The 17,128-nt window shown below is 35.5% G+C and overlaps 1 protein-coding gene and 1 pseudogene across 15 annotated transcripts in view; both read left to right on the top strand.

Annotated features, from left to right (window-relative positions):
• LCORL (ligand dependent nuclear receptor corepressor like) overlaps positions 1 to 17,128 on the top strand; it is a 161,227-nt gene that overhangs the window by 86,376 nt on the left and 57,723 nt on the right. The gene's annotated exons all lie outside the window — the stretch shown is intronic.
• On the top strand, positions 14,804 to 15,280 carry LOC123932474 (annotated as a pseudogene).

Consider the following 17,128-nt stretch of genomic DNA (forward strand, 5'->3'; position numbering starts at 1 on the left):
GTATTATTAACATGTAACCTTGAGTCCAAGATAGGTGAAATGAATTTAAAATAAGATATAGAAAACTTAATAGTAAGAGATAGTTTATGTGTATATATTGAACTCTATCCTCAGGTAATTTAGGTACACTTTCTTCTCAAGTGTAGAGGAACATTCACCAAAATACTGATATACTAAGTCAAAAAGAATCCTAAGAAAGTTCCATAAAGTAGAAACAACACATAAAAATAATTTTCAACCATAATACAATAAAGATAGAAATGTGAATAACAAAAAATTCAAAGTCCTGTCTACCTACAATGTAAACATTCTTTGAAATGACTTTTAAGGTAAAAAGGAAGAAAAATTGTTGCTTCTATTTTCTACAACTTAGATGAAATGGTTTATTACATAGGAAAATTCCCTTTACCAGAATTACTATCACAGAAGAGATAGACTTCTATCTATGAAAGGAGATAGCTTAAACAAGTCCCCCCCCACTTTATTTTATGTAGGATAAAGTACCAAATAGCTCAACAAAACACCAGCCCAGAAAATTTTAAAGTTATATTTCACCAAACCTAAGGTTAGCCAGTTTTAATGCTCCATAAATTTTTCCAGAACATAACAAAGAAAGTGTCATTATTTTAACATGAGTATGAAACGAGATACCTGGATAAAAATCTCATAAAGATAGTTAACACATACAACAGTCTCCTATCAATTCAAAAGTGCCAAAGTTCTGTGCTACAGTAAGAAAATAAAATGTCAGAATTCTGTGCTACAGTAAGAAAATGATTGATGTCATGTTCAAATGAGATTTGTTCCAGTAATGCAAGAATGGTTTTAGGATATCCATTAATATAATTCACCTTTTAATCTAAGGAGGAACAAAAAAGTTCATCTCCACTGATGCTGAAAAGACCTTTGGCAAAATTCAGCATGTGTTCATGATAAAAAATAATAATAATAAAGGAATTGATGCGAGGTGCCTGGGTGGCTCAGTCTTAAGCTTCTGCCTTTGGCTCAGATCATGATCCCAGAGTCCTGGAATCAAGCCCATCATCAGGCTCCCTGCTCAGCAGGAAGCCTGCTTCTCCCTCTCCCACTCCCCCTGCTTGTGATCCCTCGCTCGCTGCATCTGTCTCTGTCAAATAAATAAAATCTTTTAAAAAAAAGAATTGATGCATATTTCTTTAATAAAACACATATACCCCATTTTTTCAATACAGAATAACATTTAATGTGGAAACACTGACCACATTCCCATTAAAATTGGAACAAGACAGGACTGTTCTCAGTTCCCACTATTTAACATTGTGTTAGAAGTTTGGACAATTAGACGAGAGAACTGCTTTAGATTCATACAAATTGGGAAAAAAAAATACAACTAGTTCTCTTTGCAGATGATAATAGAAAACCAAGAGCATTGATAATAATACCAACTCAAACAGTAAAAGAATTCAGCACAGTGTCAAGATACATAAAATGAACAATCAATGACTTTCATATACACATTATGAGATGATATAATAGCATTTACAGTAGCAAAAAACCCCACAATGTTTTGGAATAAACATACAAATAACTTCAGTTCTCCCTAAATTAACATGTAAATTTCATATGATCCCTTATAGTTCTTTCCCCACCCACCACTTTTCCTTGGAGATAAAATATGGAATACAAATATGAAGAATAGATTTTTTTTTAAAGTCCTGGCACTGGGTCTTCCAGGTATTAAAACCTCTGTAATTAAAATTGTAGTACTGTTACCCAAATGGACAAGCAGTCATTGAGAAATAGACTCAGATACCCAGGGAAATTGTCATATTGATGCAGGCAGGTGGCATTACAAATAGTGGGGAAAATGATGCATTGTTTAATAAATTGTCTTAGGACAACTGGAAAATCAATTGGAAAAGTAAAATTAGATCTGTACCTCATGTGTACTTGAATAAATTTCAAACTGGATAAGAGATTTAAATACAAAATAAAGTAACCGTGTACATACTCTGGAAGAAAGTATCAGTGAATTCTTTTGTAAGTCAGATGTAGGGTAAAGGCTTTCTCTGTTATTTAAAATCTGGATGAGATAAAATAATGACTACTTTTAAGAGTCATTTATATAAAAAAAAAAGTCATTTATATAAAAAAAATAATAATTTGCCCAGTAAGATAACTCCATAGTCAAAGTTGGGAGACAAAAGACAAACTGGGAGGAAATATTTGCGAGCTGTATCACAAAGAGTTAATCTCTATAATGTAAGTTTTTTTAAATTAAGAGGGGGAGAAAAGATCAGACATCCAATAAAAACAATGGACAAAAGGCATGAACAGAGCATTACGCACAGAAAAATAAGACATCTAAATGGCCCTCGAACTGAAAATTAAAGCAATAGTGAGTTATCTTTTCTCTTCTCTTAGATTGGCCAAAATTCAAAAGCTTTACAGCACTCTGTTAGGGTACCTGTAAAACAATTACTTTCATCTATTATTGTGAGAAGTACAAAATGATACACTTCCTACAAGGAGTATAAAGCAATATCTATTAGAACTACGTATGTATTTACCCTTTCATTCAGTAATCTCACATTTTGGAATTTACCTGAAGGTACTTGTTTAACAACATGCACAAAATTAGTCATTTCAGCGTTACTTATAACAGCAAAATATTAGAAATCATTTGCATGCTCATCCATTGGAGACATGTTGGCAATTTGTGGTAGAAACATACAGTGGACAGACATGGAACTAGAGAATGAAGAACAAAGAACATCTCTGTGAACTGAGAATGATTAAAATGAGAATGATTAACATTTCTGAGTGTGTGTTTGTGTGTGTGTATTTTTTTCTTTTTAAGATTTATTTTTTGAGAGAGCAGGGGGAAGAGCAGAGGGAAAGGGAGAGGGTATCTCAAGCAGACACCCCACTGAGCGGAACCAGATGTGGGTCTCAATGAAGACCCTGAGATCATGACCTGAATTGAAATCAAGATTTGGACGCTTAACCAACTGAGCCACCCAGGCACCCCCTGGCTATATATTTTTAAGTAGAAAAAGCAAAAGGAGGGGCACCTGGGTGGCTCAGTGGGTTAGGCCTCTGCCTTCGGCTCAGGTCATGATCCCAGGGTCCTGGGATCAAGCCCCACATGGGGCTCTCTGCTCAGCAGGGAGCCTGCTTCCCTTCCTCTCTCTCTCTCTGCCTGCCTCTCTGCCTACCTGTGATTTCTGTCTGTCAAATAAATAAATAAATAAATCTTTAAAAAAAAAAAAAAAAGCAAAAGGAAAAATTATACTGCATATTGTATATAGTATGTTCACTTTTAAGAAGGAAGAGAGAAAATATGTATGAATCTATTTTCATACACAAAAAAGGATAAACTAGAAACTAATGATTGGTTACTTTGGGAGTGGTGGAAAATAAGTGAAACTTATTGGAGTCTTATATAGTTTAGACTTTTGAAACATGTTAACTTTTTACTATTTTTTTTTTTTGGAGGGGTTTGTGCAGAGGGAGAGGGAGAGCAAGAATCTTAAGCATTAAAAATTAAAATCAGCAAGGATGGGGGAGTGAACCCTGTGATTGAGTACAAACAACAACAACAAAAAAACCCTAACTGTATATCATATTGATACTACAGAACACAGGAAAAAATTACATAATTAACCTACTGCTCAGACCTACTCTCAATGGGACATATTTTAAGAATTAACATTTTTCAGCAGCAGTATTGGTGTAGTAATTCTGAGAGTTTTTTCTGTTGGATAAAGGTTAAAAACTATGGACTGGGGGAAGACAGAACAATGTTGTTATTAGAGCTATATATTAATTCATGATTTAAATATATACATACATATGTGTGTGTAAAATGCTTACATGTATGGTATTTATTAGCTTTACCTTCTGAAAGATTCTAGAAGCAGTGACACCACAGTAGCAATGACCACACTTAGCATCCAGATGTTGATGTCTCAGTAGCACTCCCTACCACAAAAAGGAAAAATAGGACATTTGTGGTATTGGTTGATTCTAAGTCAGGGACAGGAAAAATAGAAGGTGGACCTGGAGTATATTCTTATATGCTAAAAAATAAGGAAGTCCCCACAAACAGGAGATACATCAAAAGGGTACAAGGACCAACTTGAAGGGGTTTCCACTGGCTAAATTTGGAAAAAATTGTACATTAAAATGAATAACGATGACATGGCAATAACATTGGCTAACAAGAAACAATCCATGAGTTTGTATAAAAACAAAAGATAAGGGTCTTTGTAGAAGAGAAGGCACTTTTTTAAAGAATGCTACATAAAATAGAGAATGAATAATAGAATTTAAAAATTACTATTTTGCAGTCACTAGTGTAACAATTGATTCTGGCAGGAATCATCAATCATGCTAAAACCATTGAGGAATGTTGAATGTTGGCAAACAGGATAATTCCATTAAAGTATTACTCCACAGATTATTATTACAAAGGAGAAAAGGTAACTTCACAATGGAGAGATTTGTTGGGTATCACCTTAAAGCAAGTGATGGATGACATCACTGATGATGAAGAATCAGGCAGCTAGCTAAAGACAGAGCATAAGCTGATTCCCTGCACACGCCCCCCCCCCCCCCCACACACACTCCTGGGTGGGATAACTGTGACATTCATCCAGGAAGCTCCCAACTGTCTTCATACTAATGCCTTGCTAGAAGGAAAAGCAACCTTGACAGTAGCATCTGGTAACCTGGGAGTCTTTAACATATGAAAATCCTTTTGAAAATCTTTTCCTTACCTCCCCCAACTCCCAAGTATATAATCAGCCACCCCTTCAACCCTGGTGCAGCAGTTCTTTCTGCCCATGGGTCTCGTCCCGTGCTTTAATAAAACCACCGTTTTGTTTTGTTTTGTTTTTGATACTTATTCATTCACTTTATTTACTTTTACAATTCAAAGGCAAGCAGATGTTCTGAAAACAAAATAAAACAAAACTAGAACCAGCATAACATTGAAACTATGAATGGAGAATTCCAAAGAAATGGATATTAATATGAAATTGTTAGGTTTTAAGTGGTCAGACTATGTGGAACTGAGCATGAGGTCGGTGAAAATTGGCTCTTTTTCAGGAAGATTTTACTTCCTCTGACTATGAAAAAAATCAGCATACTTATTGGAGGAAGTAGAATAATGACTGCTGAAAACCACCATTTTGCACCAAAGATGTCTCAAGAATTCTTTCTTGGTCATTGGTCTGGACTTCACCCCACCGAACCTTACTTATATTCCAAAACCCCACCAACTGATACTGGGACCAACTGATACTCCTAGGAAGCATATCACCTCACCTATGTTTCTATTCCTGTAAAAAATTATTAATCTGAATTTAAATGATAAGGAATGTAACCCAAATTGTGGAGCATGCTAGAAACTAAATGGCATGAAAGGAAAAAAAAAAGAACTGGAGACACATGACAGTCAAATACAACATGTGATTCTTGATTGCTGAAGATCCTGAGATTGGGGAGAAAAAAACTATAAAGGACGTAATTGGGAAAGTTAAAGGCATTATTGTTTGTGTTAAATTTCTTGAAAGGGATAATGACATTATAGTTATACATGGTAATATTCTTTATTATCCAGGTATTTCAGATTAAGGATTCATGACATCTGCAAATGCTTTACCCCTAAATAACATATATATGTAAAGCAAATGATAAAAAATGTCAACATTAGTTGAATGTATAGAGGTAAAATTTTGTGGAAGTACATTGTACTCTTCTTTAAATTTTTCTATAGATCGAAATGTTTTGAAGTAAAATACTTGGGAAAAATAAAAGGCAAGGGCAAAAACTATGTTCCATAAATGGTTCTATAGGACTTTGCTTCCCTTTTTACATTTCATTATACCATTATCTTTAGTAATATGTTTCTTGACATTAAATGATACCAATGTACATGAGTTCTTCTTATTCTATAAAGTACTAAACCAGTGTTAATTGTTGTTAACATAGCTATCAAACATGGAGAGAAGGGAAATGGGGTTGGGAAAAGATTACCAAAATGCCACCATCCTGTCCTTTAAAACATTTTATTGTATTAGTGACTTACATATTCCACATTGGTGATCTCATAATTGAGACAACCCAATCAGTATGCTTAGAATGATTTCAGGAGCAACTATTCCTTTTGGGTAAACAATGGCATTATATGCTATCAGTGTGGGAGAATATTGAACAAAGGCATGAATACAAGGAAGTTGGAATCAGTCTGTCCCCTTTGATTAACATCTCTCTTTATATGCAAAATATACTCATCTTTGTCCAAGACCTTCAAAGGTCTTACTGTTATTACAATATTATCTCACAGTACTCACTTAGTTCCAGGTGCAAACAAGTTTCTTTGGGTGCAGCTCTTTAAGGACAGCATTTCAAGTACAGTTCATCTTGATCTGTAGACCTTTGAAAATAAAAAGCAAACTACCTGCCCACACACACCCCATATAGAGTGGTGGGACAGGCATAGGGTATTCAGAATTGGGGAAAGGGGTACACACAGAAGTCACCATTCATAGCTAATCTGAAATCTAGCTGAGCAAAAGTTGATAATTCTTTGATTAGATCTTAAGGTCTAAGAATAATTATTTATGGATCTTGGATCTGTCATGTTCTGCTCTCTGAGTTATCCCTCCTTTCTGTTTTTTTTAATTGAGATGTAATTAACATGAAATTAACTTTTTAAAAAATATACGATTTAGTGGGTTTTAGTGTACTCATTCACCAAGTTTTACAACCACTACTGCTATCTGATTCCGGAATATTTTCATCATCCTAAAAAAGAAACCTGTTAGCAGATAAGCAATCACTCACTCCTCATCCTTTTCCTATCCCCCGGGATCTGGCAACTACTAAATCTACTGTCTGTCTTTATAGATTTGCGTATTTAGACATTTCATAAATGGAATCATACAATGTGCAGCCTTCAGTTAGCATAATATTTTCAAGGTTCATTCTCACAGTGTGTGTCAGTTCTTCATTCCTTTTTATAATTGAATAATACTCTGTTGTATGGATATATGACATTTTACCCATGTATTCACCAGTTCATGTTCATTTCAACGATTCAGTTGGTTCAGTTCAACCAACAACTTGTTGGTTGTTATGAATAATGCTACCGTGAACATTCATGCACTCATATTTGCTTGGACATATGTTTTCAGTTTTCTCGGTTATATGCCTTGGAGTGGAATTTGCTGGATCATATGTTTACATTTTTGAAAAATTGCCAGTGTGTTTTCCAAAGTGGCTATACCATTTTGCATTCTCGCCAGCAGTATTTGAGGGTTCACATTTCTTTACATCCTCATGAGCACTTTATCTGCATTTTTTATCATAATGCTCTTTTGGGGTATGAAATGGTATCTCATTGTGGTTTTGATTTTCATTTCCCTCATGAGCAATGATGTTAAGCATCTTTTTCATGTGTTTATTGGCTATTAGTAATTTATTTGGGAAAATACTAAAATCATTCACCAGTTTTTATTTGGGGATTTTTTTTTTTAATTGTTGATTTGTAAGAAGAGGTCTTTCTGTACTGTGGCACTGGACTTTTATCAGACCTGATTTATAAATATTAATACCCATTGTTTGGACTGTCTTCTCACTTCTTGATAGTGTACTTTGAAGTACAAAGGTTTTTAATTTTAATCAAATCCAGTATATCTATCTTTTTTCTTTTGTTGCTTGTGCTTTTGGTGTCATATGTAAGGAATTGTCACCTTAATCCAAGGTTATGAAGATTTACACATATGTTTTCTTCTAAGATTTTTATGGTTTTAGCTCCTGTATTTAGGTGTTTGATACATTTTCAGTTAATTATTATATATTGTATGAGGTAGAGATGTAGCTTCATTTTGTATGTAAATATCCAGTTGTCCCAGCACTGTTGTTGAAAAGACTGTTCTTTCCCCCATTTAATGGTCTAGGTACTCTTATCAACAATTAATTGACTATCAATGTAAAGGCTTATTTTGGGGCTCAGTTCTACTACATTCATCTGTATGTCTAACTTTATGCCGATAACACTTGTCTTGATTATTGTACTTTATAGTAATTTTCAAAATCAGGATGTGCTAACCCTTCAATTTAGTTCTTCTTTTTCAAGATTTTTTTTTTTTTCCCGCTGTTCTGGATTCCTTACATTCCCCTATGAATTTTAAATTAACTTGCCAATTTCTACAAAAATGCCAGCTAGGATTTTGATGGGGATTGTGTTGAATCTCTTTGGGGAGTATTAACCATCTTAACAATATTACATCTTCCAGTTCATGAACACTAGATGTATTCCTATTTGTTTAGGTTGTTTTTAAGTTTCATCATTTTTAGCATACAGTTTTTTCATTGTTTTGTTTCGTTGTGATCCTGTTGTAAATGGAATTTTTTTTCTTTTATCATTTTGGAATTGTTTAGTACCATTGTATAGAAGTAAAATGGGGGCACCTGGGTGGCTCGGTGGGTTAAAGCCTCTGCCTTCAGCTCAGGTCATGATCCCAGGGTCCTGGGATTGAGCCCCGCATCGGGCTGTCTGCTCAGCGGGGAGCCTGCTTCCTCCTCTCTCTCTGCCTGCTTCTCTGCCTACTTATGATCTCTGTCTGTCAAATAAACAAATAAATAAAATCTTAAAAAAAAAAAAAAGTAAAATGGATATTTGTTTATTGATATTTGATCTGTAGCCTTCCTAAACTTAATCATTAGCTCTAAAATTTTGTTTGTTTGGATTCCTTAGAAATGTCTATACATAAGATTTTTATGATTCACTGTTTTGTATACCTGCAACTAATATAACACTGTATGTTAATTATAGTAGAATTAAAGTAAAAAAAGTTTTTAAAAGGTTGTTACATACAAACAAAGCCTTAATTCTATCTTTCCAATCTAAATGCCTTTTATTTCTTTTTCTTGCCTAATTGTCCTGCCTCCAACCTCTAGTATATGTTGGCTAGAGGTGGTGAGAACATATATTCTTGTCTTTTTCCTGATCTTAAGTGGGAAGTTTTCTTTCACTGTTAAATGTGATGTTACGTGTGAATTTTTCATTGGCACTCTTTCTTAAATTGAGGTAGTTTTCTTCTATTCCTGGCTTGTTCAGTGTTTTTAGCATGAAAGCTTACAGGATTTTCTCAAGTGCTTTTCTACATCTATGGAGATTTGGCTTTTGTCTTTTACTAATGTTTTATTATAATGATTGGTTTTTATATGTTGAACTGACCTTACATTCTTGGAGTAGATTCTTGGTGTATAGTTATTTATATGTGTTGCTAGATTCTGTTTGATAGTATTTTATTTAGGATTTTTGTGTCTCTTCATAATGGTTAGTTTTCATTTGGCATGGTAGTTTTCTTTTCATGTGATTTCCTCGTCTAGTTTGATATAAGGCTAATATTGGTATCATAGAATGAATTGGGAAGTATTCCTTCCTCATCTCTTTCTTAGAGTTTATGAAGGATTTGGTGTTAATTTTTTAAAAATCTAATAGAATTTCCTCAAATCTGTCCCTGACCTTTTCGTTGTGACAAGTATTTTAGTCATTATTTCAATGTTTTGGTTTTTTTTAAAATTATAGGTCTATTTACATTTTCTGTTACATCTTTCAGTCAGTTTGGTAGTTTATCTTTCTAGAATTTAGCCATTTCATCTAGGATATATAATTTTTTTTTCTTTTTTAAAATTTTATTATTTTTATTTTAATTCCTGTATAGTTAACATACAATGTTACATGAGTTAGGATATCTGATTTGTTGGCATATAATTTTTTATAGTATTTTCTGGTTCTGTTTTGTGTTTCATTAAGGTTAATGGTGATGTCTCTTTCATTCCTGATTTTAGCAACTTAAATCTTCTCTAGTTTTTTTCTTGGCCAGTCTAGCTAAAGGTTTGTGAATTTGTTGATTTTTTTCAAAGAACCAACTTTTAGTTTCATTGAGCTTCTCTGTTGTTTTTCTGTTCTTTATGTTGTTTTTGTTTTTGTTTTTTCTGCTACAACATTTTATTTATTTCCTCCTTTTTGCTTGTTTTGGGTTTAGTTTTCAATTCATTTTCTCTCAAGGCACGTAGGTTAATGGGTTGTTGGTTTGAATTTCTTTAAAAAAAAATGTGTGTTTACAGCTACAAATTGCCCTCTAAGCACTGCTGGAGCTGCATCTTATACCATTTGGTATGTTCTGTTTTCCTTTTCATTAAACCTTTAGTATTTTCTAATGTTCTTTATGACCCAATCTTTTACTCAATAGGTGTTTGTGAATATGTAGTTTTTTAATTTTTTTTTATTTTTACATTTGTATATTTCCCATATTTTCTTTTATTACTTGTTTTATTCCTTTGATTTTGGAGACCATACCATTTATGTTTTTCACCTTTTTTGTGTGTGGCCTGCCATATGGTCTGTCTTGGAGAATTTCTACATGCATTTAAAAAAAAATATTAACACATAATGTATTATTTGTTTCAGGGGTACAGGTCTGTGATTCATCAGTCTTACACAATACACAGTGCTCACCATAACACATACCCTACCCAGTGTCCATCACCCAGCCACTCCATCCCTCCTGCCCTGTCCCCTCCAGCAACTCTCAGTTTGTTTCCTAAGATTAAGCATCTCTTATGGTTTATCTCCCTATCTGGTTTTGTCTTACCTCAGTTTTTTTCCTCTCTTCCCCTATGATCCTCTGCCTTGTTCCTCAAATTCCACATATCAGTGAGATCATATGATAATGGTCTTTCTGTCATTGACTTATTTCACTTAGCTTAATACCCTCTAGTTCTATCCATGTCGTTGCAAATGGCGAGATTTCATTTTTTGATGGCCGAGTAATATTCTGATGTATATACATACCACATTGTCTTTATCCATTCATCTGTCAATGGACATCTGGGCTCTTTCCATAGGTTGGCTGTTATGGACATTGATGCTATAAACATTGGGGTGCAGGTGCCATTTTGAATTACTGCATTTGTATCTTTGTGGTAAATACCCAGTAGTATAATTGCTGGGTCATAGGGTTCTACATGCATTTGACAAAAATATGTATTCTGCTGTTTTGAGATGGAGTGCAATGTATGTTTGTTAGTGTTGTTGAAGTCTTCTGTTTGTTGATCTTCTTTCTGAATTTTCTATCCATTATTGCAAGTGGTTTAGGGATGCCTGGGTGGCTCAGTCAGTGAAGTGTACCACTCCTGATTTTGGCTCAGGTTGTGATCTCGGGATAGTGAGATTGAGCCCTGAGTAGGTATCTGTGCTCAGTGTAGAGTCTACTTGGGATTTTCTCTCTTCCTCTCCCACTCCCCCCGCTTGTGCAAGCTCTCAATAAATAGATAGATAGATGGATGGATAGATAGATAGATAGATAGATTTTAAAGTAGCTTTTTTGAATAGTTTCCAGCTGTTAACATTGAATGTTTTCTTTGTCCTTTAATTCTGTTATTTCTTCCTGTATTTTGGGGCTCTGTTCTTAGGTCCATATATGTTTATAAATATTAGATCTTCTTAAGAGATTGAACCTTTAATATTATTAAGTGACCTTCTCTGTTTTTATTGACAATTTTTGTCTTAGAATAGATTTTGCCTGATATTAGTAGAATCATCCCAGCTTCCTTTTGGTTATGTTTTCATAATGTCTTTTTTTTTTCCTTTCTCCTGTTTCTTTCAACATATGTGAACCTTTGAATTTAAAGTGTCTCTTTTGAGGGAGGTATGTAGCAATACAAGCCTTTCTCAAGAAACAAGAAAGATCTCAAATACACTACTTAAACTTAGACTTAAAGGACCTGGAGAAAGAACAGCAAATAAAGCCTAAACCCAGAAGAGAATTAATAAAGATGCAGAAATCAATGAAATAGAAACCAAAAGAACAGTAGAACAGATCAAAAAAACTAGGAGCTGGCTACTTGAAAGAATTAATTAAATTGATAAACCCCCTGGCCAGACTTATCAAAAAAAAAGAAAGAAAAGGGACCCAAATAAATAAAATCATGAATGAAAGTTGGGTGATCACAACCAACACCTAAGAAATATACCTATAAGAACGTACTAGGAGCAACTGTATGCCAATAAATTACACAATCTGGAAGAAATAGATGCATTACTAGAGATGTATAAACTACCAAAACTGAAACAGAAAGAAATAGAAAACCTGAACAGACCCATAGCCAGCAAGGAAATTGAAGCAGTAATCAAAATCTCCGAACAAACAAGAGCCCAGGGCCGGATGGCTTCCCAGGGGAATTTTGTCAAACATTTAAAGAATTAATACCTATTCTTTTAAAGCTGTTTCAAAAAAGCAAAATGGAAGGAAAACTTCCAAACTTTATGAGGCCAGCATTACCTTGATCCCAAAAGCAGACAAAGACCCCACCAAAAAGGAGAACGGGGTTGAACATGGATGCAAGAATTCTCATCAAGATACTGGCCAGTAGGATCCAACAGTACATTAAAAGGAGTATTGGCCACAACCAAATGGGATTTATTCCTGGGATGCAAGGGTGGTTCAACATTCACAAATCAATCAATGTGATATATCACATCAGTAAAAGGAAGGACAAGAATCATATGATCCTCTTAATTGATGCAGGAAAAACATTTGACAAATTATATCATCCTTTCTTGATTAAAACTCTTCACAGTGTAGGGATAGAAGGAACACACCTCAACTATCATAAAAGCCATATACGAAAAGCCCACAGCAAATATCATTCTGAATGGAGAAAACTGAGAGCTTTTCCCCTAAGGTCAGGAACAACACCACTGTTGTTCCGCATGGTATTAGAAATTCTAGCCTCAGTAATCCGACAATAAAAAGAAATAAAAGGCATCTGAATCAGCAAAGAAGAAGTCAAACTCTCACTCTTCATAGATGATATGATACTCTATGTGGAATACCCCAAAGATTCCACCCCAAAATTGCTAGAACTCATGCAGGAATTCAGAAAAATGGAAGGATACAAAATCAGTGCACAGAAATCAGCTGCATTTCTATACATATACACTAACAATGAGACCGAAGAAAGAGAAACTAGAGAGTCATTTCCATTTACAGTCATTTCCATAACAGTCATTTTCATTACAGTAAGATACCTAGGAATAAGCCGAACCAAAGAGTCAAAGGATCTGTACTCTGAAAACTATAGAACACTCATGATAGAAACTGAGGAAGACACAAAGAAATGGAAAAATGTTCCATGCTCATGGATTGGAAGAATAAATATTATTAAAATGTGTATGCTGTCTAGAGCAATCTATACATTCAGTGTAACCCTTATCAAAATATCAGCAACTTTTTTCACAGAGCTGGAACAAACAATCCTAAAATTTGTACAGAACCAGAGGACTCCCTGAATAGCCAAAGGAATGTTGAAAAGGAAAACTGGTGGTTTTCATACAGCTGGTGGTATCACAATGCCAGACTCCAAGCTCTATTACAAAGCTTTAATCATCAGAGTGCCTGGCTGGATCACTCCGTTAAGTGTCTGCCTTCGGCTCAGCCATGATCCTGGGGTCCTGGGGTCAAGCCCCACATCAAGCTCTTGATCAGCAAGAAACTTGCTTCTCCCTCTCCTCTGCCTGCTGCTCCCCCCATTTGTGCTCACTCGCTGTCTGTGTCAAATAAGTAAATAAAATCTTTAAAAAAAAAAACCAAAACCAAAGCTTTCATCAACAAGACCAAAAAGACAGTGTGGTACTGGCACAAAAACAGACACATCGATCAATGGAACAGAATAGAGAACCCAGAACTGGACCTTCAAACTCTACAGTCGACTAATCTTCAACAAAGCAAGAAAGAATATCCAATAGAAAAAAGACCATCTTTTCAACAAATCGTGTTGGGAAAATTGGACAGCCTCATGCAGAAAAATGAAACTGGACTGTTTAATTATACCATGGACAGAAATAGGCTCAAATGGATGAGACCTCAATGTGAGACAGGAATCCATCAAAATCCTAGAGCAGAACACAGGCAACAACCTCTTCAACCTCGGCTGCAGCAACTTCTTACTAGACACATCACCAAAGGCAAAAAGGAGCTATTGGGACTTCATAAAGATAAAAAACTTTTGCACAGCAAAGGAGTCAACCAAACCAAAAGACAGCTGACAGAATGGGAGAAGATATTTGCAAATGTCTTATTAGATAAAAGGTTAGTATCCAAAATCTGTAAAGAACTTATCAAACTCAACACCCAAAGAACAAATAATCCAATCGAGAAATGGGCAGAAGACATGAACAGATATTTCTCCAAAGACCTACAAGTGGCCAACAGACACATGAAGAAATGCTCAACATCACTTGGCATCAGGAAAACATAAATCAAAACCGCAACGAAATACCCCAGTCAGAATGGCTAAAATTAACCACTCAGGAAATAAAAGATGTTGGTGAGGATGTGGAGTAAGGGGAGTTCTTTCACACTGTTGGTAGGAATGCAAGCTGGTGCAGTCACTCTGGAAAACAGTATGGAGGTTCCTCAAAAAGTTAAAAATAGAGCTACCCTATGACCCAGTAATTACACTACTGGGTATTTACCCCAAAGACACAAATGTAGTGATCTGAAGGGATATCTGTACCCCAATATTCATAGTAGCAATGTTGACAATAGCCAAATTATGGAAAGAGCTCAGATGTCCATCAACGATGAATGGATAAAGATGTGGTATGTATGTATGTACAGTGGAATATTACTCAGCCCTCAATAAAATGAAATCTTGCCATTTGCAACAATGTGGATGCAACTAGAGTGTATTATGCTAAGTGAAATAAGTCAGAGAATGAGAATTATATGATTTCACTCATATGTGGAATTTACGAAACAAAACAAGTCTTCTTCAGGCAGCATCTGTGGCGGGTTAAGAGGATCCAGTGCAGCAGGAGATACACTGGAAATGGGTGAACTGGGAATACATTGAGGTCATCATCACAGCATCAAGAAAATCACAGACGTTCTCAACTTGTTCCATATGTCTTGTTGTTAAAGACTTGCAACATTTGGGGCACCTGGGTGGCTTAGTGGGTTAAAGCCTCTGCCTTCGGCTCAGGTCATGATCCCAGGGTCCTGGGATCGGGCTCTCTGCTCAGCGGGGAGCCTGCTTCCTCCTCTCTCTCTCTGCCTGCTTCTCTGCCTACTTGTGATCTCTGTCTGTCAAATAAATAAATAAAATCTTTAAAAAAAAAAAAAAAAAGACTTGCAACACTAAATAAGAAATTGACAGTCCTCGAAGGGAGAACAGAGTACATTGAAGCACAGTGACAAAAGGTGAGACCCTCACCTAGAACTATGCCATAATGCTGCTAGGAAGTTACTTTACAGAACACATTCTGCTTTCAGGACTTGCTCTTTGTCTTTGGTTTTAGACTATTTGATTAGGATGCATCTAAATGTGGCTCTCTTTGAGTTTATCCTACTTGGAGTTTGTTGAGCTTCTTGGATATGTAGATAAAGGTTTTTCATCAAATTTGAGACATTGTCATTTCTTCAGCTATCTTTTGTGCCTCTTTTTCTCCTCTCCTTCTAGGACTACCATTGTGAATGTTGGTGCACTTGATGGTATTCCACAGGTTTCTGAGACTCTGTTTATTTTCTTTCTTCCTTCCCTCCCATACCTTCTCCTCACCTGCCTACCTTCTTTGCCCTGGGACAGGCTTCCTCAACAGTAGGGAAGGAGGATAGGAATAAAGCAATTTAAAACAGTATACAGCTTACTATTCTTACTGAGGTTTAGCCAATATTCTTGAATAGACACTTCCTGAAATGATTTGGTTAACTACAGAGTCCTTTAGTATAAAGGAATGACACCCCCCACACACACACACATACACAAATAAAATTAAAAATCCACATGAGTCCCATGACATTATTAAGAAAGTCAAATCTGGAAAAAAATCATCATTTTGTTTTGTTTTGTTTTTTAAGCTGTTTTCCTGGCTATTTCCCTGATTTGGTCTTAATTCAACCTTTCTTAATTTTAAACTTTTTAAAGATTTTATTTATTTATTAGACAGAGAGAGATACAGTGAGAAAGGGAACACAAGCAAGGGTAGTGTGAGAAGGAGAAGCAGGCTTCCCGCCAAGCAGGGAGCCCGATGTGGGGCTCGATCCCAGGACCCTGGGATCATGACTGGACTGAAGGCAGATACTTAACAGCTGAGCCACCCAGGTGCCCCAACCTTTCTTAATTTTAGCCTCACTTCCTATCTGTGCATCTGAAAAATTTCAAAATAATTAAGACCTAATTTCTTTTTGTTTAACAATCCTTCCTTTAGTCTGTCTCCTTTCTTATATTTTACTGTAATTAGCACAAAGAAACCAGAGGGCACTTTGCTTTGCTTAGAAATTTCCCTAGATAGATCACCCCACTTATTAGGCACATTTTCTGCTTTCCAAGTTACTGCACACACCAGTAAAACTTTACTGCACACAACATAAAACTTTCTGCCTCTACAAAATAAGTATATTCTTTCCTCCATTTTCCAATAACATTTACTTCATTGTCTTACAAACCCTCACCCTACACATCTTATCAAACACCATGAAGCTCCTATTAACAATTTAAGGTACTTTTTGCCTTACAGTGTTAATTTTCTCCAAAGCCCACTGCTTGGTTATAAAGCCAACCCTACATTTTAGATTTTTATTACAATAACATCCCACTAACATGTACCATAATCTTTATTATTTATTATTACTATTTAGTAAATTGTCCCCCAAATTTAGCAGTTTAAAACAAACATTATCTCATATTTTCTCTGAGCTGGGAATCTCACAGAGTAGCATAGCTAGATATTTGGCTGCTCTTAGGGGGTCAGCTAGGATTACAGTCATCTGGGATTTCACTGACCTGGAATATCTTCTTTCAAGTTCACTCACTGGTTATTTGCAGAGGACTTCAGTTCCTCTCCATGTTAGCCTCTCCATAGAGCTTCTAACAGTGTGGTCTCCTCCAGAGTGAGTGATAAGAGATATTGAAGGACAGAGTAGGGGATGGCGGAGGGAGGTAACAGCAAATAGTAACAGTCAAGAGTATCCAAGATAGAACCCACATTCTTTTATAACTTGATCTTAGAAGTGACAGACTTCGTTAGTATGCTGTCAATCACCCATGCCACCACAGATATAACATG

The sequence above is a fragment of the Meles meles genome, chromosome 2 (assembly GCF_922984935.1).
Source record: "Meles meles chromosome 2, mMelMel3.1 paternal haplotype, whole genome shotgun sequence".
Taxonomy (NCBI): domain Eukaryota; kingdom Metazoa; phylum Chordata; class Mammalia; order Carnivora; family Mustelidae; genus Meles; species Meles meles.